The following is a 22370-nucleotide window of genomic DNA, read 5'->3' on the forward strand; positions in this document are numbered from 1 at the left end:
TTTGCTCTGACACAGGACTGTAGCCTTATTGCAGGGTCATGAGCGACCTTCTAAACCACAAGCACGTCTTCCCCTTGCCCGTCCCCTTGAAGTCACTCTGGACCATCCAGAGCGGCCAGGCCCACAGGTGCCTTGTGCATCACAGGACACCGCCCACCAGGTACCCAATAAGCTGATGGAAAAGATAGACCACGTCTTGGTCTGACTGTGTCCTTCCCACAGTGGCTCATAGCGCACCACTCAGCCCAACCACCATTTCCTGGAGGAGGCAGGGTTGGGGACACCCCCCCGCAACCCTGAGAGGAGAACCAGGATCTCCTTCTATGTGCTTATCTCTCCATACAACTCTGCTTTTATATCTGTGAACATAATTATTTCTAATACGAGGCTCGAAACTCTTTCTGATTTTTCCTTCCCCTGCTAGTGATTTATTCATAGACGTGCCTGCAGTCCCTACCTCAGAGGAGTTTTTTATCTGCTAGTTGTAAATATAAGGTATGCAAATACAGCCAGCCATTCAGGCGAGAGCTGCAATCCATCTGAAGTGGTCACATAATAAATTAAACCCACATTGATGCTAGGAAGTGGCAGTGTGCACAGGTCTAGCCGCTGCATCACAGCAGTTCGATGCCCTCTTGCAGGGGTCTGGAGGGGATGGGAGCTCAGCAGCCGATTGGCAAGGTACAGGGCTTGCTGCCCCTCCTCCAACTAACTCCCCAGGCGAGGGGCTCACCTTGTAGATGACAGGCGTGGGCAGAAATAGCAGCTTGTAAGCCGGGCTTGTAGAAATAAGCACTTTCTCCCATTTGCCCCTACTTGTCTCTCTCCTGATGCTGGTAATGGAAAGAAGGCACAGAGTCTTAACAGAGAGCAATGAATTTAACGTGTTACTAAATGGATTTGATCTGGTTTGGTCGCCTCTTTGAAAGAGATCCATGGAACAGCAAGCGTGCTGAAAAGTTCTTACTCTGGGGAGCCAGTGGTCAAGCTGGAAGCAGAAAGTGCAGGCTACTGTTTAGTACTCATTGCTGGGGTTCAGCCACTGGACTGCAGGCAGACGGGCAGTGTCAATTACAGTATTTCTGGCTGCTTGTGTGTAGAGAGCATGTGTCTGGGTGGGGCGGGCTGGGGGCTGAAACGTCTGCCCTTTGAGCTCACTTTACCCTTTCTGTCTCCAAGAGTGTGAAGGTGATATGGACCCTCAGAGAGCACTGTTTCCTTGCTGGGATTATTATGTATCATTTCTGGATATTGGGAGTTGCAGTAGGCTACAACCTGCATACTTCTCATCAAGGCACGCACCCTGAAGGCAAATCAGACGTAGGGGCCTAAAATGGTCCCACATCACATACCTTCTCTCTCAAAATGTTTGCCTGTCAACTAAATCTTCAGGGTGAAGTTGGTATCCCCAAATTCCACTGGTGGAGGCAAAGATCCATCAGACTGGGGACAGTGAAGGTCTTGGGGATAAGCTTGCTGGCATCAGCTTACTTAAGTGAGGCGGCTGGGAAAGAAAGAACAAAACTCAAAATGAGCCAGGAGCTTCTCCTGCTTTGAAAATGTTCTTCAAATGAGGTAATTTGATGCAAGCTGGAGACAGCAGAGTCTTTTAAGTTTGACTTTATCAGAATGTATTTGCAGCTTTGGAGGGAGGTGAATTTGACAGTCGGGCTGTGTATTAACTTAAGGGAATAAAACAAAATATTTGCAAGGCAACTTTGCAGAAAGCTTTAAAAAATATCTATCAGAAATATTCAGAAGATTTTAAAAAGTGTAGCAAAATCATAGCCAGAAGAAAAAAGGTAGTAAAGATTAGAGCAGAGATAAAATAGAGAATAGAAAAAAATAGAGAAATGAATAAAACAAAACACTTATTCTTTGAAAAGACAATACAAATCGACAAACCTTTAGATAAATGGACTAAGAAATAAAGTGAGAATATCCAAAGTATTGAAATCAGAAATAAAAATGCAGGCATTACTACTGATTTTACAGAAATAAATAAGATTGTATGATAGTACTGTGAACAATGGTGCATCAACAAACTGGATAAGATAGATGAAATGGACAAATTCCTGGAAACACAAAACCTACAAAGACTGAATCATAAAGACATAGAAAATTTGGAGAGACCTATAAATAGCAAAAGGATTAAATCAGGGCTCAAAAATCTCCAACAAAGGAAAGCCTCGGACCTGGTGTCTTCACTTGTGAATTTCACCAAACATTTAATGAAGAACTAATACCAACTCCTTTCACACTTCCTTAAAAATTGAAGAGAAGGGAGTACTTTTAAACTTATTTTTGAGGCCAGGATTGCCCTGATACCAAAGCTAGGCAGACTCTACAAGAAAAGAAAACTGTAGACCAATACCTTTTATGAACATTGTCATAAAAACTCTCAACAAAATAGTGGCAAAGGGAAATTAGAAGCATAGTAAATGTATTATACAGCATGACCACATGAGATTTATTTCTGGAATGCAAGGCCAGTTCAACATATGGAAATCAATCAATATAGTATGCCACATTAGTAGAATGAAAAGAAAATGCCTACATGATCGTCTTAATTAATGCAGAAAGGGCATTTGATGAAATTCTCACTTTCATGATTAAACATTCTACAAAATATGAATAGAAGGAAATTACATCAATGTGATAAAAACCATAAAGGAAAACCTTACAGCAAGCATTGTACTCAAAGGTGAAAGGTCAGGAAGGGACGGAAGTTGTGGAAACTCTCAAGGATGCTTGGCCTCTATGTCCAAGCACGTTTGAAAATCAACTACAGATGAGAGTTAATGATGAAATATAAAAACTTAAACTACATAAGACACTAAAAGAAAATAAGGAAAATGTTTTATACAATCTGGGAATGATGGAAAACTGTGTATGCAATACAACAAAGCAGATTTCCTGAAAGACCCTGTATGTGTGTGTGCTTAGTTGTGTCTGACTCTTTGTGATCCCATGGACTGTAGCCCATTAGGCTCCTCTGTCCATGGCATTTTCCCAGCAAGAGTACTGTACTCACTGTAGTGAGGTGCCATTTCTTCCTCCAAAGGGTCTTCCTCACCCAGGGACTGAATCTGCGTCTTCAGCATTGCAGGCAGATTCTTTACCACTGAGCCACCGAGGAAGTGCCCCCCAAAGACCCCATAAACGTTACAGAATATTAAACATCTTTCACTCTATGCCATCTTAAACTCTGAGGCTGCAGAAGAAATAAGAACTCTGGAAAATACGAGATATCTGTATGAACATTGGAAGTTTTTTGACATATATCTTTAAAAATTGGCAAGTTAAAAAGTATGAAAATGCTTGTAGAAAAATAGATGTTGAACAGATTTTTTGTTCTCAGTCACTCAGTCGTGTCTGACTCTTTGTGACCCCATGGACTGCAGCACACCAGGCTTCCCTGTCCATCACCATCTCCCGGAGGTTGCTTAACCTCATGCCCATTGAGTCAGAGATGCCATCCAGCCATCTCATCCTGTGTCGCCCTCTTCTTCTCCTGCCCTCAATCTTTCCCAGCATCAGGGTCTTTCCCAATGAGTCAGCTCTTCGCATCATGTGGCCAAAGTACCGGAGTTTCAGCTTCAGAATCAGCCCTTCCAATGAATTCCATGTAAGCGATGGACAAAGGGTTTGCTTTGGGAGCTGCATGAAGATTATCGTTAAATACGGATGGAGATGTTTGTTTCAATGTTTGATAATGAAGTATTGGAAACCACTCACTTGTTCAAGCAGAGAGGGTTAGTTGCATAAGCAATGCCATGTTCATGTTAAAGCAAATATCCTATCACCACATTAGTGATTTTCAGTCTGCGTTCCTGGAAATTTTGGCGGGTTCCCTAGAGAACCCCTTCAGGGACCACAGGAGGACAGTTGAGGGGCTATCATTCTGATTTGATTTTAGGAACGTGAAGGCTTAAGTCCACACTTGTAGAAAGAATGCTGTCCAGATGCAGCTCTGTTTAGACTATTTGTGAGCTAGCACCTTTGCCTCGCTGTGGTCTGAGCGCCTGCGAGTGCTGCGGTGTAGGTCCTAAAATGATACCTCCCGCACCCTCCAACCAGGTGAGCACAACAAGCGCCCTCTGGACAGACCTCCCGCGTCTGTACTCTGACACCCCAGCCCCAGCACCCAGCCCTGGCGCTGCTGCTGGGTGCTGCTCGGGTGGGCTCAGAGCCTGTGCTCCCAGCCAGGCAGCTTGAGGCTGACCCCAGCTCCACTGACTATCTGGGCTACTCAGCAAGCTCCTCTACCTCAGTTTCATTCTCTGTAAATAGGGCCGATAACAGCTGCTATTTCACGAGAGAGCTGTGAGGACTAGACGAGATGTCATAGACGTTAACAGCGCGAGCGTGTGTGTGATGTTCGTTGCTGTGTGTATATTTATATATGCTGTGCTGTGCTTAGTCACTCAGTCGTGTCAGACTCTGCGAGCCCATGGACTGTAGCCCACCAGGCTCCTCTGTCCGTGAGATTCTCTAGGCAAGAATACTGGAGTGAGTTGCCATGCCCTCCTCCAGGGGATCTTCCCAACCCAGGAGTTGAACTGGGGTCTCCTGCATTGCAGGCAGATTCTTTACCAGCTGAGCTACCAGGGAAGCCCATATATTTATATATACTCATTACTATACATTTTTAGACATACATGTTGTATGTGTATTGTAGATTTATAATGATCATTATTTATATAATTATATAAACTCATTTAATCTCGTGTATATAGGATTACGGGACTTCCCTGCTGGCTTGGATGGTAATGAATCTGCCTGCAATGCAGGAGACCTGGGTGTTATTCCTGGGTCGGAAAGATCCCCTGGAGAATGGAAGGGCGACATACTCCAGTATTCTTGCCGGGAGAGTTCCGTGGGCAGAGGAGGCTGGCGGGCAACGTATAAATACTACTCACGCATTGTTGCTACTGTTTAGGCTTCCCTGATAGCTCAGTTGGTAAAGAATCCGCCTGCAGTGCAGGAGACCCTGGTTCCATTCCTGGGAAGGGAAGATCCACTGGAGAAGGGATAGGCTACCCACTCCAGTATTCTTGGGCTTCCCTTGTGGCTCAGCTGGTAAAGAATCTGCCTGCAGAGTGGAAGGCCTGGGTTGGGAAGATCCCCTGGAGGAGGGAAAGGTTCAGTCGTGTCTGACTCTTTGTGACCCCATGGACTGCAGCACACCAGGCTTCCCTATCCTTTACTATCTCCTGGAGTTTGCTCAAACTCATGTCCATTGTTAAATATAGCTTTATATATTGCATAAAATCCTATGATTAAGCATATATAAAGTACCTATAAAATCATGGATATATAGTATTAATGTGTATTATTAAACTATATTTATTTATGTACTGATATGTATATATGAGACGGCTGGATCACCGATGGAAAGGACATGAGTTTGAGTAGGTTCCGGGAGTTGGTGATGGACAGGGAGGCCTGGCATGCTGCCGTCCATGGGGTCACAAAGAGTCAGACACGACTGAGCGACTGAACTGAGCTGATGTGTATTGTGTATTTGTGTCTATGTAGCTCCATGTCGTGAGTACAGCGTGCTCACGGGGCTCGTCTCTGGGTAGCGTGAACGGAATGTGCTCACAGGGCTCGTCTCTGGGTGGGGTGCGTGAGCTCTTTCAGTGTGTGCTTGTACGACCCTACGCTATGGCGCTGGGCGCAGAGCAGCACTCTCTACAGTAACTACTATGGTGGTTGGCCCTTTATGTATTTATATCAGACTCTGCGCTGCCCCTGCTCACACTGCTGCTATACTTTCCCCTCTCCGTTAGAATGAAAGACAGCCCCCGAGGTGCTCTGTGACCTCGCCCCTGCCACTTTCCCACGTTGCTCACTCTGCTCAGGACCCTCTGGCTCCCACTCACCCTGCAGCATCCTGGTGTGTCCTCCCCAGGCCCTTTGCACAAGCTGCGCCTGGCTGGCCCCCTTAAATCTCTGCTGAGTGCCACGCTCTCAGAGACACCTTCTGCAGCCCACATCTAGGAGCCTCGCCTCCATCTCTCTCTCGACTCTCTAGCTCTGCAGCGGGTTGGCGGGGTACTCCAGTGACAGCCTGCGTCCGTGACCATCGAGTGCCCACCCCGGCACGTAAGCTCCCGGAGACACCGCGTGGCCGCTTTGCAGTGTCCCTGCCGCATGTGTGGTGACAGTGCCAGGGGGGCCTTGAAGCATTCATGCAGCGATTGCAATGCGCCAGCTGTGCTTATCTCTTGGTAAAAGATTTTGCAAGTTCTTTTCATTTTTTGGTATGTATTTTACTTAGTTTTTGCAATGACCATGAAAAAATGAAAGCTACTTTTAAAAATAGATTGAAGCATGGGGTCAGTCTCAGAGCTAGTGGCAGAGTGATTTGTGTGGCCTCTTCTTAACTTCAGAACCAGCTTATCTTCACAAGTCCACCTTGTCATGGACTTGGGCTGCAGGATGTGTCTTATTTTGAAGCTCTTTCTGCCCCTTTGGTTGGACATTTTATTAGAAATAAACTTTATTTTTTTGCTGAGTATTCAACTAACAGGATCTTCTATTCCCTTTCATAAGGAAATTCTGTTCTGAAAACAGAGGTCACTGAGAAAGAGGGGGAAAATCTACTTAATCTATTTTTGTGTTGTCTAGCTGTCTACAGGAAACCAGTCCTGAATATTCATTGGAGGAACTGATGCTGAAGCTGAAACTCCAATACTTTGGCCACCTGATGTGAAGAGCTGACTCATTGGAAAAGACCCTGATGCTGGGAAAGATTGAAGGCGGGAGGAGAAGGGGATGACAGAGGATAAGATTGTTGGATGGCATCACCGACTCAATGGGCATAAGTTTGAGTAAACTCCAGGAGCTGGTGATGGACAGGGAAGCCTGGCATGCTGCAGTCCATGGGGTCGCAAAGAGTCAGACACAACTGAGCAACTCAAGTGAGCCGAGTTGTCTACCTCTTGAGACACAGAATTTGTGTAAGAAGTGGGGTGAGGTTAATGGAAAACAATGAAGATGAGTGGAAAGGTCATATTCAAGAGTCAGTGAAAGTGCATTTGCCTAGAATTCAGTTAGTTTGGGAAAGTGTCAGAAATCTTTGCAAGATCTCTATATAATTTGCTGGGTCCTTGTTAAATAATAATTAACAATTTCAAGATAGCAACAGAGGGCATTAAACTAAGGTCAGGGCTTTTCTAAGGGACAGGATCCTGAACAACGACCTGATTTCTGTTGGAGGGATTGAAAGTCAAAGGGCATCCATCCCTTAGCTGGAAGGGGAGAGGAGAGAGGTGGATGCTGCATGTCACAGGACTCGGAGTCTTCCTGGAACGGAACTGCCACTGATGCATGAATAGAATTCATTTGTTATCCTACTTACAGGAAGGAAGAGAGATGAATGATGCTTGATGGAGAAGCAGCCCCTCTTGGTTGTGCTGGTTAAGGCTGGATGGTTTGTCCGGGCCAGGGCCACAGTGCCTGGGGGTGGGGTGTGGCCACTGCCATGCCCACTGAGGGGGAGGAAAGAGGCAGAGGAAGCTATCTTGTGTCCCTGCCAGTGCAAGCACCAGGTGTGCAAGAAAGGGATGGAGGAGAAGGGGATGACAGAGGAGGAGATGGTTGGATGGCATCACTGACTCAACAGACGTGAGTTTGAGCAAACTCTGGGAGATGGTGAAGGACAGGGAAGCCTGGTGGGCTGCAGTCCATGGGGTCACAAAGAGTCAAACATGACTGAGCAACTGAACAAACACATGTGGACCTACTGGACAGCATAGGAAACTCTGCTCAGTGCTCTGTGCTGACCCAAATGGGAAGGAAATCCAAGGAAGAGGAGATATATGTATACGTACGGCTGATTCACTTTGCTGTGCAGCAGAAACTAACACAGCATTTGTAAAACATCGAAACTCCAATAATGTGCATACATATATATAATTATAAATTTCAGAGAAGTCCCTTGCAGTGGGCATGGCCTTTAGCCCTGGTAGCCATCCTAAGCAAGTTCTCAATCTTTCTGGAGTTTGGCTCCACTGTTTTCTGCTTCTTTCTCTCCCTCCACGTTCCCTTTTCCTCTGTTTTCTTTAATTACTGTGTTTTGGCCTCTTCTGGTTTAATTGCACAGTTTCTGTCACGGGCAGCATCTCGTTAATAGGACGCTTTCTTCGGTTCTGATTTAGCAAAAGGTGATCCGTGACCTGCTCCCAGCGTGAGCCTTTGCAGCGCTGGTTTCTGTTCCAGATGACTTGCTGAGTTAGCAGTCTTGGCTGGGCTAGTGAGCCGTCCTCCCCAAGTTCCATATGCACGCAGATGCTAATTAGCGAGGAGCACCTCCACAGGTTCACGCAGGGAGACATCAAAGTTTCAGTGCTTCTCTCCAAAGGACTAGCTCTTTCCAAGGCTTCTTTCATTTCTTCTTTTCCGGTGCTTTATTGAGAGATCGCTTTTTCTTCCCACCTGGTTCAGTAACTCACTCACCTTCTAATCACTTCATGGCCAAGGTTTCCATCTGGCACCAACTCATCACCTCACTCTTTGGATGCTTTGGCATTCGTATTAAATGCTCACTGTAGTTGATGCTTTCGACTTGTATTGCTGGAGAAGACTCTTGAGAGTCCCTTTGACTGCAAGGAGATCAAACCAGACAGTCCTAAAGGAAATCAACTCTGAATATTCATTGGAAGGACTGATGCTGAAGCTGAAGCTCTCATTCTTTGGCCACCTGATGCGAAGAACTCACTCCTTGGAAAAGGCCTTGATGCTGGGAAAGGTTGAAGGCAGGAAGAGAAGGGGACGACAGAGGATGAGATGGTTGGATGTCATCACAGACTCAGTGGACATGACTTTGAGCAAACTCTGGGAGCTAGTAAAGGACAGGGAAGCCTGGCACGCTGCAGTCCATGGGGTCACAAAGAGCTGGAAAGGACTGAGTGACTAAGCAACCACAGAAAGCTAGTTCCTGACCCAAAGATATGATGGGAACAGCAGTAATGTTATTGACGGTGTTGTGTGAGATATATTATCATTAGACCAACGGAATTCACCTATGGGAATCTTAGGAACATGAAACCACTCTTTCCAGATCCTGAAACAGAAGCTTGACTGCAATGAGATACTACCTCTCTTCCATTACGATGGCTGCTGTCAACAAAGGAAGATAACGAGTGCTGATTGGAGTCCTTGCGCACTGTTGATGGGAGTGTGAGATGGTGGAGTTACTGTGGAAAATGGTGGGGCAGCCCCTTAAAAAATTAAAAATAGAATTACTTTTACCATATGCTGCGCCCATTGAGTTTCTGGATATGGACCCTAAAGAACAAAAAGCAGAGACTTACAGGTATCTGTACAATAGTGTTCATAGAGGCCCCATTACCATAGCCGAAAGATGGGATGGGACCCAAGTGTCCGTCAGGAGATGAATAAATAAGCATATAATGGGATATTATTCAAACATAAAAAGAAAAGTAATTCTACCAACGCTGCAACATGGATGAAACATGAAGACATTATGCTCAGTGAAGTAAGCCACTTATAAAAAGGACAAATACTGTACGAGTCCACTGATATGAGGTCCCCAAAGTCGTCAGATTCATAGAGACAGGAAGTAGAATGGTTGTTGCTAAGGGCTGTGGAGGAGTAGAATAGAGAGTTACTGTTTGCTGGGTACAGAGTTTCAGTTTTGCAATATGAAAAGAGTTTTAGAGATGGATGGAGTGATTGATGGTTGCTGTACAATGTACTCAATACCACTGAGCTGTGCACTTAAAAATAATTAAGAGAAATTTTAATATTATTGTAATTTCTTCTTGTTCAGTCACTAAGTCGCGTCCAACTCTTTGTGACCACAAAGCACACCAGGTCTCCTGTCTCTCACTCTTTCCCGGAGTGTGTCCAAATTCATGTCCATTGAATCCATGATACCATCCAACCATCTCATCCTCTGCCACCCTCTTCTCCTTTTGCCCTCCATCTTTCCGAGCATCAGGGTCTTTGCCAATGAGCTGGCTGTTTGGATGTAGTATTTTGCCACAATTAAAAAAAAAAGACACTTGAGTGCTGGACTAAATCCTCAAAAGAAATATATTAAATGACTATGGACTAGGCTGAATTTGAGAATGGCAGACGGTCGCTGAGTCTGGATGAAGATTTGTCTCCTATTAATGAAATCTCCCAGATAGTCAGTCTGTTCATGACCACACGAGAACCAAGGCGATCTTGGTGACAGTCACGGGGCATCTGGGCTTGTCAGGACGGTGTGTCCCTGGGCCCTGCCCAGGAAGGTGCTCCGTGTGGGCTGGTGGCCTCGTTCCCGCTCACGGAGGATGCCTGGCAGCCGAGCGTCTGTCCCACCAGGAGTCCAGGCGGTCACGCAGATTCATCTTCATTCTGGCACCTGCTGCCGTGTGCCCAGCCAGCCCTGCACTTGGTCAGCCCCGGTCAGGGATCCAACCTGGTTCCGTTTTCAATTTTGGAAGCATTGTTGCGGATTAAAAACCGGTCAAATGATGGGAAAGAGTCACAGTGAACAGCTGCTCTGTACCCACCATCCTGCCAAGGTCTAAATGAGCCTTCAGGAGGCTTCAGAGTGATGAGGGCTCGGCTCCCGGCAGGAATGATGCATGGGCCCAGGGAAAGCAGCATGTTGTGGGGGGGGGGGGTGTGCTGCTCAGAGAGGATCTGTCCATGCAGACCCAGCTCAACCCCTCAGCCCACGGATACAGGGAGCCCAAACGGTCAAGTGTCTGATCAAACTTGAAGGACTTAAAGATAAGGACAGGTGGCAAACTTGACTCTTCCTAATTAGCTGGTTAACCTACTTAGCTCTTTGTAAAAATGTCCCCAAGGACATAGCACACGAAACAACCAATCCTTGTCTGTTGCATGTGTGTTGATATGTTTGCTTCGCTTCCTCTGTGTCCATCTCTCATCTGCAAAAATCATCTTCCTGTGAACAGCCTGCAGAACCACTGATCTTGTTGGTATGTAGGTCAAACATGAAACTTCAGGATTGTCTTCTGACCCACTTTGAGAGGTCGCTTGATAGGTTAGGGGGATAACAAAAACAAAAAAAGAACTGTTCTTGGTTGTTGAGCATGGGCTCAGCTTCAGATCCCAAGCCTGGGGTCTGTGCCTCTGCTGCGGGGGGAACAGCCCAGATGCCTTGACCTCAGTTGAGGCCCCAGGGAGTAGGGCTGGAGGATGGAGCAAGAAGCTGTCTTCCCACGCACTCTCAAGAGACTCCTGCAGACCTCCCCACGTGCCGGCTGCGTGGTGGCTGATGTGGGGCTCCGACGGGGTTCGCTTGCTCACGCAGGCTATACAGCAGGGGAAGAAGCCCACCTCTACGTCCCAGGATGAATATGTCAGGGGTCACATCACTGCCCATCCCCTCCTGGCAGACTTCTGTCTGCAGGAGCAGGAAGGTGCCGAGGCCAGGCGGTACGTGGGGGAGAGAGAAAAGGTGTGTTGAATGAAGGAGGGAGACCCTGAGGGCGGGAGGAGGGGGTTGAGCTCGGGGTTGTTGGTCTCTGCAAGCATTAAGACAAACACCTTTGGATACTGAGATTAGGTAGAATTGTCACTGTTGTTTGATGTTAGTTTTACAATAACAGGGATAATTTAAAAAAAACAAACATTTTTTTCCGGGCTTTCACATAGAGATGTTAATTTGGGGGTGTTTTCTTCTATTCTGTATTCATATCTTTGCATGATAGTATAATGTTTTGTAGCCAATGTTTGTTATGCTTTCTTATTTAATGTGATCAGTTGTTCAGTTGTGTCTGACTCTTTGCAGCCTTATGAACTGTAGCCCACCAAGCTCTTCTGTGCACAGAATTCTCCAGCCAAGAACACTGGAGTAGGTTGCCATTTCCTTCTTTAGGGGATCTTCCTGACCCAGGGATCAAACCCATGTCTCTTGCGCCTCCTGCATTGGCGGGCAGATTCTTTACCACTGAACCACTGAGGAAAACCATTATTTAACATGTGGTAATAATAAAAAATAATTATTATGATGCTACTATACAAATGTAATTTCAGATAGCTGCAGAAGTTTTATCCATTTGACATACTGTACTTAAGCGCTCCTTCTTTGGCATATATTTTGAGTTATTTCTAATCCTTATTTATTATGAAAATTCGAGAAATGTGTATCTTTGTAAAAGTAGCTTTGTTCATTTTGATTTATCTCCTGATGCCAAATAATTATCACCAGCTGGGAGGTGTTCTGCTGCCGTCTGCTCTCAGGAATAGATGAATTTCTCTTTTCCTACAGCCTCCCCAGCATTCGGTTTTATGGTGAAAACTTATTTTCTATTTGATTTTCATGTCCATCACTTCAGTGAGCACTTCCTTGCCAGGGGGCTGACTGGTGCAGTAACACGCATCTTTGGAATCCTTTCTGAATCACCCCTTCCCTTCTTTAACTACCCGCTTCTCCTAGCAGGGGGCATCCTGTGCTGCGGGTGTGCTTAGAGTGGAAACACAGCAGGGGATCTCTTTCCTTCCTGGGTCAAGTCTAAGAGAAGAGTCAGTGTGAACATAATTACAGCATCATGGATATGCTGACCTCTACAAAGAGAGAGACTGTATGGCATGTGAGAGAATACCAAGGGTTCTCTGAGGAAAGAAGCGTTAGGTGAGTCCTGATGGTGAGGCGGTACCTGCCCAGGTGAGAGGAAGTGCTTTCCTTCAGCGGGAGGGGAGGCCTGAGAGCCAGGAGGTGGGGAAGGGGCCTCACAGAGCTGGGGGCCGGGGGAGCAAGGCGAGGTGAGGGTGGAGCTGGAGGTAGGGGCCAGAGCGTGACCTTGAGGCAGCGTTGTGCCTGGACGGCAGGCGGAAGCCCACACTTACAGAGAACAGTTTTGAGGTTTCTATCTTGACCAAGATGAGTTCCCTGAACCCACTTGGGAACTTGGGTTTGAGCCTCTGGGGGAGGAACTTGCGCAGCTCAGAGGCCCCGGGCCTCAAGGATGGTTTTCCATTTGGGATTACGATGCTGCATTGCTAGGGCACCATCCGCTTCAAACCCTCACACCAAGCTGTAGACCAACTTCAAATGTCTCGCGAATGACCCCAGACATCTCCTGTTTTAGGTGCAGACAGTGCAGAGCCGTTTAGGGTGCTTTTGTAGAAGCGGAAATCAGGACCTTGCTCGGGTCACCTCTTTGTCCAAATAGTGCAATTACGCGAAAGATACCTAGAGAAACTTTCTCTAGACTTAAAAAAAAAACCCCAAACCCTTCCTTTCCCAGGAAAGTTCACTTCATGTGACCCAAACCTGCTTTTTCACTCAAATCTGTGTGCATGCCTGTGTGAGTGCTCAGTCATGATCGGCTCTGCGACCCTGTGGACTCGTGGACTGTAGCCTGCCAGTTTCCTCTGCCATGAAATTCTCCAGACAGGAATCCTGGAGTGCGCTGCCATTTCCCCCTCCAGGGGATCTTCCTGACCCAGGGATGGAACCCATGTCTCCTGTGCTCCTGAGTTGATAGGTGGATTCTTTATCACTGAGTTACCTGGGAAGCCCTTAAAGCCCATGCATCCATACCTAAACTGAATTCCTCCATTATAGAAGGCCCCTGGAACTTTCTAGTAACTGTGCTGTGTCGCTTTTGCCCAAGGGTCTGCAGAATGACTCATTTCCCCACAAGCTGTTTGTCCTCCTATACAGTTATAGGAGTCATCCTGAAAAAGATCCTGGGCTGGAAATAAAAATGCAGCGAATGAATGGCACGTTACCATGGCCGCCTCACCGAGCAGCCCTTGATTATCCTGCCACCTGCCAGTGCTTTTCCCATGAAGAAATACCACCTTCTTTTATTTTGGGTTTGTCTAAGCACATTGATAAACAACCGTATTTAGAGTCGCTCAAACATCTAATTTCCATAAACATTCATATTTAATATTATTATAACCTTCAAAGCTTACTTTGAACTCTACTTTGTTATGGAGAAATAACATATATGCAGTAAAAAGCATAAGATACACTGCTAATCTTTAATGTGCAATCTGATGAACTTTTACGCATGTCTGCACCCAGATAGAGGTATGGAATGTTTCCAGCTCTCACAGGCTTCCTTCATTCCTGTTTCCACTCAGTACATCCCTCAAAGGAATATACTGAGCAGGAAGTCAAAAGCGTCACTATTGTGAAATCTTGCACTATCCATTAGCTCTTCTTATTCTTGACATTTACAGAAATAGAATCAGGCAAGGTGTACTTTTCCGTGCTTGGGTTTTTCCTCCCTAAACATAGTAACTGAGATTGAGCCTTGTTGTTTCATGTATCTGTAACTTGTTCTTTGTTGAATCCCACCATTTGTTTATTTATAAGACTGTTGATGGACACGTGGATTGTTCCCAGTTTGGGATATTATTGCAGTCCTGCTCTGGATATTCTTGTACATGTCTTTTTTGGACATACACACTCATTTATCTCGGATACACCTAGAGTTAGAATTGCCATATCATCGGGTAGATGTATTTTAGTTTGAGCAGATCTTGCCAAACCCTCTTCTAAAAGGGGCTACACTGACTTTCACTTCCACAAGCAGTGTGTTGATGGTTTCAGCTGTTCTGCATCCTTGCCAACACTTGGCTTTGTCTCACATTTAATTTAATGCTGGTGTGTGTGTGTGTGTGTGTGTGTGTGTGTGTGTGTGTGTGTGTGTTTCCAGGGCAGCTGGGGGAATAAGACAGTCTTGAGACTATACTGGAAGTCAGAGTTTACTGCTGCGGTCAGTCTGGAAGGTGGTGAAGACTGAGTGCTCACGGCTCATCTGGAGAGTAAGACCAAGAGACGAGGCAGTCCTGGAAGACAGTGAAGCCAATCTTCATGCACCGTTTTGGAAAATCCTTCAGAAACTAACCGAATATGCATAGGAGATATTTGAAGAAGTTTTGGCTAAACTGAGTTTATCAGTCAGGATGCTGGTAGAAAATAGATCGCAGTTTCGAATACTGAGTACCTTAAGGAAAACATAATAAAGGGACTATTGGCAGAGATGTGAAGAAAATTTAGGGAAATCGCAGAGGTTAATGTCTTATCACCGTCCATCTGAAGGAAGAGGAAGGGAGCTGTTACAGGACTTGAAAGAAGACGGTTAGGTGGCAAGCACTTAGTAACAGGAAGTGTGGTCCTCATTGGAGGTCAGCCAACCCGGGAGATCTGGCAAGAGGGAGGTGGGGCAGATCAGGTCCTGGCTTCCCTCTCTTTGCTCAGTTCCTCTGATCTCCTTTCAATGATCTCATGGATGAACCCAACTTTAAGCTACAGGGTAAGGATGCTCATGCATATAGACCAATCTAAGCCCATGTCCTTAAGCAGAGCCAGGGGGGAGAAGGTTGGAGCATAGACAGCATCTGGAAAGGCAGAAGAAAGATTCTCAGCACCCTTCTTGTTCAGTCACTAAGTCGTGTCCAGTTCTTTGTGGCCCCATGAACTGTAGCACACCAGGCTCCCCTGTCCTTCATGATCTGGAGTTTGCTCAAACTCGTGTCCATGGAGTTGGTGATGCCATCCAACCATCACATCCTCCTGGGTTTGCACGAAGTTACCCATTTCCCACTCGGAGAAGGCAATGGCACCCCACTCCAGTACTCTTGCCTGGAGAATCCCATGGACAGAGGAGCCTGGTGGGCTGCAGTCCATGGGATTGCTAAGAGTCGGACACGACTGAGCGACTTCACTTTCACATTTCACTTTCATGCAGTGGAGAAGGAAGTGGCAACTGACTCCAGTGTTCTTGCCTGGAGAATCCCAGGGACGGGGGAGCCTGGTGGGCTGCCTCTATGGGGTCGCACAGTCGGACACGACTGAAGCGACTTAGCAGCAGCAGCAGCCATTTCCCACTAGAGCTTGCTGTCAAATATTGCGACCAGCCAACACTGTTAAGTCTTGTTTCTGTGTAATTGCACCAAGCTGTGGAGTACCTTTTGCTTCCATATGCCTTTCTAAAACTTCTCAGTTGATTTCTACCCTCTCAAAGAGAGTCATTTAGGGCAGAAAAGGACAAACAGGTGTCCCCCACGTCTCAAATCACGTAGCAGCTGGCAGGGAACTCCTGAGAGCGTGCTTCCTTGAGAGCCGGTGCTTGCTCTTCCTGCTTTCTGGATCCCTCCGTCTTTGCACGGTGCTTGGCGTGTAACTGCTGCAAAGGGCAAATCTACAAGGAGATGGGAGAAAGGCGACTGGAGAATGCAGGCCCTGAGTGAGAAACACGTGACTAGCGAATACATGTATGCCTTGGGAGATGACAGACTGTAGCAAAAACATCAAGACACTTCACACAACTCTTCAGAAAATCCGAAAAAGAGTCGGTTAGAAATGACCCATGAAGCAGGAAAGGATTTTCAAGTTCAGCTTTGATGCCTTTGTGGAGCAGAAAGAGGCAGCTGGCATGGTTGCTACTCAGACAGTGGTTTATTTGTTTTTCAATGGCTCTTCAAAGCCAGCAGCCCCAGCTCTTACGGCTGCTGGATGCCTCTAGAGTGCCTCCTAAATTGGCCGCGTGGACCACAACACACGTTTTTGGTGACCTTGGTTTTGTGTAACACACATGCTCACCATTGTCTCTGTGTGCAGAGTGAAAGCATGGCCCTGGCTCCTCATGATTTGATGTTGTTATAACTTGAATTCCTGCTCTAACTCTAGCTCTCTGTGACCAGCCACCACCAACACACTTCTCTAGGCCTGTCACTTCTGCCTCCCAGCAAACCTTTATCCTCTCCTTAGTCCCACACCTCAAACTCTCCTCTGGGTGTATACACCCACCAAAATGCTTAGCCAGTATATTTGGATGAAGCATCCGCTTTAGCCTAAGCCAGGCAGCATTCTCATCTCTCTGGATGCAGGAATTAATTTAGGAATAGGCTTATGACACAATCAGTCTGATAAGGACCAACAAGACATACTCCTGGGACCCTAGTTGAGGTCTTGGTAGACACTATGATGTCCTGTGTTCTGAGGGTGCAGTTCCAAAGTGGACAGGGATCCTGTGGGAAGTCTGGGCACCGAGATGACCTGGGAAGCAGGGCTGAGTGAGGTGTCCTGGTGGCATCAGTCAAGCTCTGGGCCAGCCAAATGCACCTCTGCCTCCTCCGTTGCATGACACAGTTATTTCCGTTTAGCGTAAGCCAGTTCTCATTTTGTGTTCTGTGGTGTGCCATCACAAGAGTTGTCGCTAAGGCAGATAGAGATAGTTGGGAGCTGGATGGTCAGTGTTTGATCACTGGACTTTATCTTCCATTTCTCGTGCTGCGTGATCTTCATAAAACAGTGAGTACAAAAAGTATGGTCCTCACATCTTCCCAGTGGACGGGGTTGCCCTGGGGATGAGAGACAGCACTTTTTGTTGGTACCCACCCCTCTGCTCATAGGTCATCCTTGTGAAAGAGCTTGGCTGTGGCCAGAGATGAGAATAAAGACCTCTTGAGGGAAGACAAGGCTTAGTCACATGGCATCCTAACCACTCAGCACTACCAAACTCTCATAGTGGAGGCTGGCTTTGCATAGCAAAACAGTGAGCATGAGGCTAGACAGAGCCAGAGGTGAAGGCCAAACATATGAAAAGGGAGGGTGTGGTTCAGTTAAACACGTCAATGCATTTAAGCCAGAAAGTGCAAGGCTCAGATTCTTCCCAGGCCTGTGAGTTTCACAGACCTCATTTACTTCTTTTACCAAAACATGAAGGCTTGAGAATTATGAGAATTCAAGTTAAACATGATCGATGTAAGCCACGGACACAAGCAGATCAAGCAAGAGAAGGAATTCCTGCCATCCCACAGAACACTTTATGAGGGACCCTCTTGTATCACCTCTCTGCTGTGTGTCTCTTTTATTTTGTTTGTATTTTTTATTATTGTTCTGAATTTCTCTCTCTCTCTCTCTCTCTCTCCTATTTGCTAGAAGGGGCTGATGCAGTTTCATTTCCCCCCAGCTTCTTATATCCTTAAGAGTTTGCTGTGGATGAAGCTATGTCCATGAGGAGGCACAGGCTTTCTGGATGAGAAAAAACATCTTTTTTTCCAGTTTTATTAAGAATTTATTGGCATCTGTCACTGAGTAAATTTTAAGGTGTAGAGCATGATGGTTTGATTTACATATATTGGGAAATGATGACCACAATAGTTTCAGTTCACATCCATCTTCTTATAAAGTAAAATAAAAAGAAAAAGGTAAAGAATAAAGGAAAAATATTCTTCCTGGAATGAGAACTCTTAGGATTTACTCCACTAACTTTCCTATATATCATCATGACTATAGTTATCGTGTTGTGCGTTATTATATTAATAGGACTTACTTATCTTCTAACTAGAAATTCCTACCTGTTGATCATCTCCCTTCAATTCCCCCTCACCCCCATGCTCTGTCTCTAGTAACCATAAGTATGATCTCTTTTTCTATGAGTTTTCTAAGACTCCACATGTAAATAGGGTCATATAGTATTTGTCTTTCTGTGTCTGATTTATTTTGCTCAGCATGATGCCTTCAGGATTCATCCGTGTTGTTGCAAATGGTAGGGTTTCGAAGATACCACAACTTCTTTATCCGTTCATTCACTGATGGGTGCTTAGGTTTTCTCCACGTCTTGGCTATTGAAAACTATGCTACTGTGATCATGGGGGTGCAGATATCTTATTGAATTTGTTTTTGTTACATTTGAATATATTCCCAGAAGTGAAACTGTTGGATCATATTGCACTTCTATTTTTAATTTTTTTGAGGATCCTCCATACTGTTTACCATGGTGGCTACACCAACTTACATTCCTATCAACAGTGCAGGAGGGTTCCTTTTTCTCTCACCTCACCAAGGCTTATCACTTACCTTTTGGATAATAGCCATTCTGAAAGGCATGAGGTGACATCTCACTATGGTTTTGGTTTTCATTTCCCTAATGGCTAGTGTGCTGAGGATCTTTCCATGTACCTGGTGGCGTTTGGTATATCCTCTGTGGAGAAATGTTTATTCAGGTCCTTTGCCCAAGTTTTATTTATTTATTTATTTTTTGCTACTGAGTTGTATGAGTTCTTTTTATGTTTTCGATATTAACCCCTTGTTTGATATACATAGTCCACAGATGTTATTACCATTATCTAGGTTGTCTTTTCACTTTGTTGATGGTTTCTTTTGCTGTGCAGAAGCTTTTTAATTAGATGAAGACCCCTTGTTTATCAGGCGTCATATCCAGAAAGTCATTACCAAAACCCAAGTCAAGGAGTTTTGTCCTTATGTTTTCTTCTAGGAGTTTTTGGTTTGGGATCTTACATTTAAGTCTTTAATCCAATTCAAGTTAATTTTGTGAGTGATGTACAATTTGGGTCCAGTTTCATTCTTATACATGTGAATATCCAATTATCCCAGCACCATTTCTTGAAGAAACTGTCCTTTCTCCATTGAGTGCTCTTGGCTCCCTTGTCTAATAATAGTTGACCACGTATGCTTAGTTTTATTTGGGATCTCTCCCTTCTGTTCCATTGGCCCACTTGTCTGTTTTATGCCAATTCCGTACTGTTTTGATGACTATAGCTTTATAATATAATCTGAAATCAGAAGGTGTGATGCCTTCTTCTTTATTCTTCTTTCTCAGGATTTCTTTGACTGTTGAGGGTCTTTCATGGTTCCACACAAATTATAGAAGTGTTTTTTCTATTTTTGTAAAAAAAGTCACTGTGATCTTGATAGTGGCATCAAATATATAGATGGCTTCTGAGAGTATTGACATTTTAGCCACTTTAGTTTTCCTAATTAATGAACACATGATATCTTTCCACTTAGTTTGGTCTTCTTTGATTTCTTTCATCACTGCCTTATGGTATTCAGTGGAGAGATCTTTCATCTTTTTAAACATATTCCTAAATATTTCATTGTTTTTGATGCTATTGTAAATGGGATCAGTTGCTTTATTTCTTTTTCAGGAGTTTTGTCTTTAGGAAAGTCTGAACATGAATAAGCATGGGGCTGGATGGTACCTTCCGTGTACACTCTTCGTGGCTATTTGGCCAGCATTGCCAGAGTGTAGACAGTCTGGCATCTGAGCTAGAATAGGCCAGTCCATCTTCTTGCTTCAGTGTGGAGTGTTCCTTTGACTTTCAATTCAGCTGGGCTTCAGTCGAGGCACCATTTGCCTATTGTGGTGGTGAAATACAAATGAGGTCATCTTTGATATGTTAGAGCCTCCAGAGCAATTTCTGACTTTCTTTACTGAAGCCAAGGTCTTCCCAAACCTCAGAACCAGGGAGGTGGTCTTATCAATGGTGTGAATCATGTGGGAGCCTGGCTGGTGAGCAGGATGCCTTATATACAAGGGTACATTTGTTACCAGATTAGTCTGTTAGTGAGTATCCTTGAAACTCCAGGACAGAAGAGAAAGGATTTTTTTTTTTTTTAAGCAGAGAGAAAGTTAGAAAGCAATTAGTATGCACTAATTAAGAATAATACTAACATTACTTTGGATTTTGGTGCCTAGAATGAGAGTTGATTCGGGCGCCTTGCCAGACTTGATATCTATGGGGGCTGTCTTTCAAGTTGTCACGAATCCATATTGAGATATGACCGTGGTGCCGCATTTTGAACCATTAATTGCCGACATTGTTTATCGAGGAGATTTCACAGCCTCACTTAGGCGTCTAATTTCACACAGCATCTGCTATTGATGTCACTGATTTAAGTATTTAGAAAAAAGCAAGGGAAGTAAACGGAGAAGGTAAAAATATGGGTAACGCGTCGCTGAGGAGGGAGGGACGCCTTCCCCTTGGGCATTCAGCACCCTAGAAGGAGGGAGGGACACCTTCCCCTTGGGCATTCAGCACCCTAGAAGGAAGGAGGGACGCCTTCCCCTTGGGCATTTAGCACCCTAGAAGGAGGGATGGAAGCCTTCCCCTTGGGCATTCAGCACCCTAGAAGGAGGGAGGGATGCCTTCCCCTTGGGCATTCAGCACCCTAGAAGGAGGGAGGGACGCCTTCCCCTTGGGCATTCAGCACCCTAGAAGGAGGGAGGGATGCCTTCCCCTTGGGCATTCAGCACCCTAGAAGGAGGGAGGGACGCCTTCCCCTTGGGCATTCAGCACCCTAGAAGCCGCCGTCCTGTAATCGAACGCGCGACACACGTCGCCAATACCCTGGGCAGTCACATCGGCCTTCAGCACCTGTGATCACTTCCCTCCTCTTCCGCACTAGACAATCAGTTACAAGGTTCTGGGTTTTTCTCCTCCCACTCATTTCTTACTGGCTCAAGACCTTGCTTCCAGTAGTGCCAGAGTGAGAGCGTGAGAGTGTTCTGCTTCAGAGGACGGGGGACGATGCCTGAATCATTCTTAGCTGCGCTGAGGGTGAACACAGCCATTGACAAAGTAGGTGCGCATCTGTTTTGAAAATGGTTTTCAGAATGTAAAACCTCATAAAACTCATCTGGCATCTTCTGGCATGCTTCTGAAGGCTTATGGTTGAGTCAAGATCTCTCTGAGCTCTTGTTGGGAGTGTTAAATTGTCACGAACTTTCTGGAGAGCAGAAGATCCCCTGGAGGAGGAAACGGCAACCCACTCCAGTATCCTTGCCTGGGAAATTTCATGGACAGAGGAGCCTGGTGGCTACAATCCATGGGGCCACAAAGAGTCAGACATGACTGAGCATAAGCACTATATATATATATATGTATATATATGTATATATCAACACTGTTGTTGTTGAGTTGCTAAGTCATGTCTGACACTTGTGACCCCAAGGACTAGAGCCAGCCAGGATCCTCTGTCTATGGGATTTCCCAGACAAAAACTCTGGAGTGGGTTGCCATTTCTTTCTCCAGGGGATCTTCCCAACCCAGGGATAGAACCCACGTCTTGCACTGGTAGGTGAATTCTTTAATGCTGAGCCACCACGGGAAGCCCATGTATCAACAATAACTGCTGCCTAAATTTTCACTCAAAGGGGAAACGTTGTACAATAGTGGAGTACCATGCAGTCATTAAAAATAACCTGTACTGAGTTTTTAATGGAGTGATATGGTTTCCAATTATACTGATAAAATATTAAGCTAAAGAAGAAGAATATAAAACTATATATACTATAACCTCAAGATACACATGCATGGGAGAGAGAAGGATGAATTCTAATTTTTTATTTATGCCACTCTATATCTTTAAAATTTTCCACAGTGAACAAACAGTATATGGGTTTGTATTTGTGTGTGAATGTGCAATGACACGATATTTTAAATAAGCATGCAGAAAGTAAAATGCTCTTCAAAAAGCTCTCATTATCCTGGGCAGTGTAAAAATTACCAAGTCCTCCGTTATTTTCAGGTGTACCCTTATGAGCAGATGCTCGAGTTTTCTTGAGTCTGTCTTAGATAGAAGGTGGGCACCGTATCTGATGGCCCTT

Source organism: Ovis canadensis, chromosome 22, assembly GCF_042477335.2.
Source record: "Ovis canadensis isolate MfBH-ARS-UI-01 breed Bighorn chromosome 22, ARS-UI_OviCan_v2, whole genome shotgun sequence".
In the NCBI taxonomy this organism is placed as follows: domain Eukaryota; kingdom Metazoa; phylum Chordata; class Mammalia; order Artiodactyla; family Bovidae; genus Ovis; species Ovis canadensis.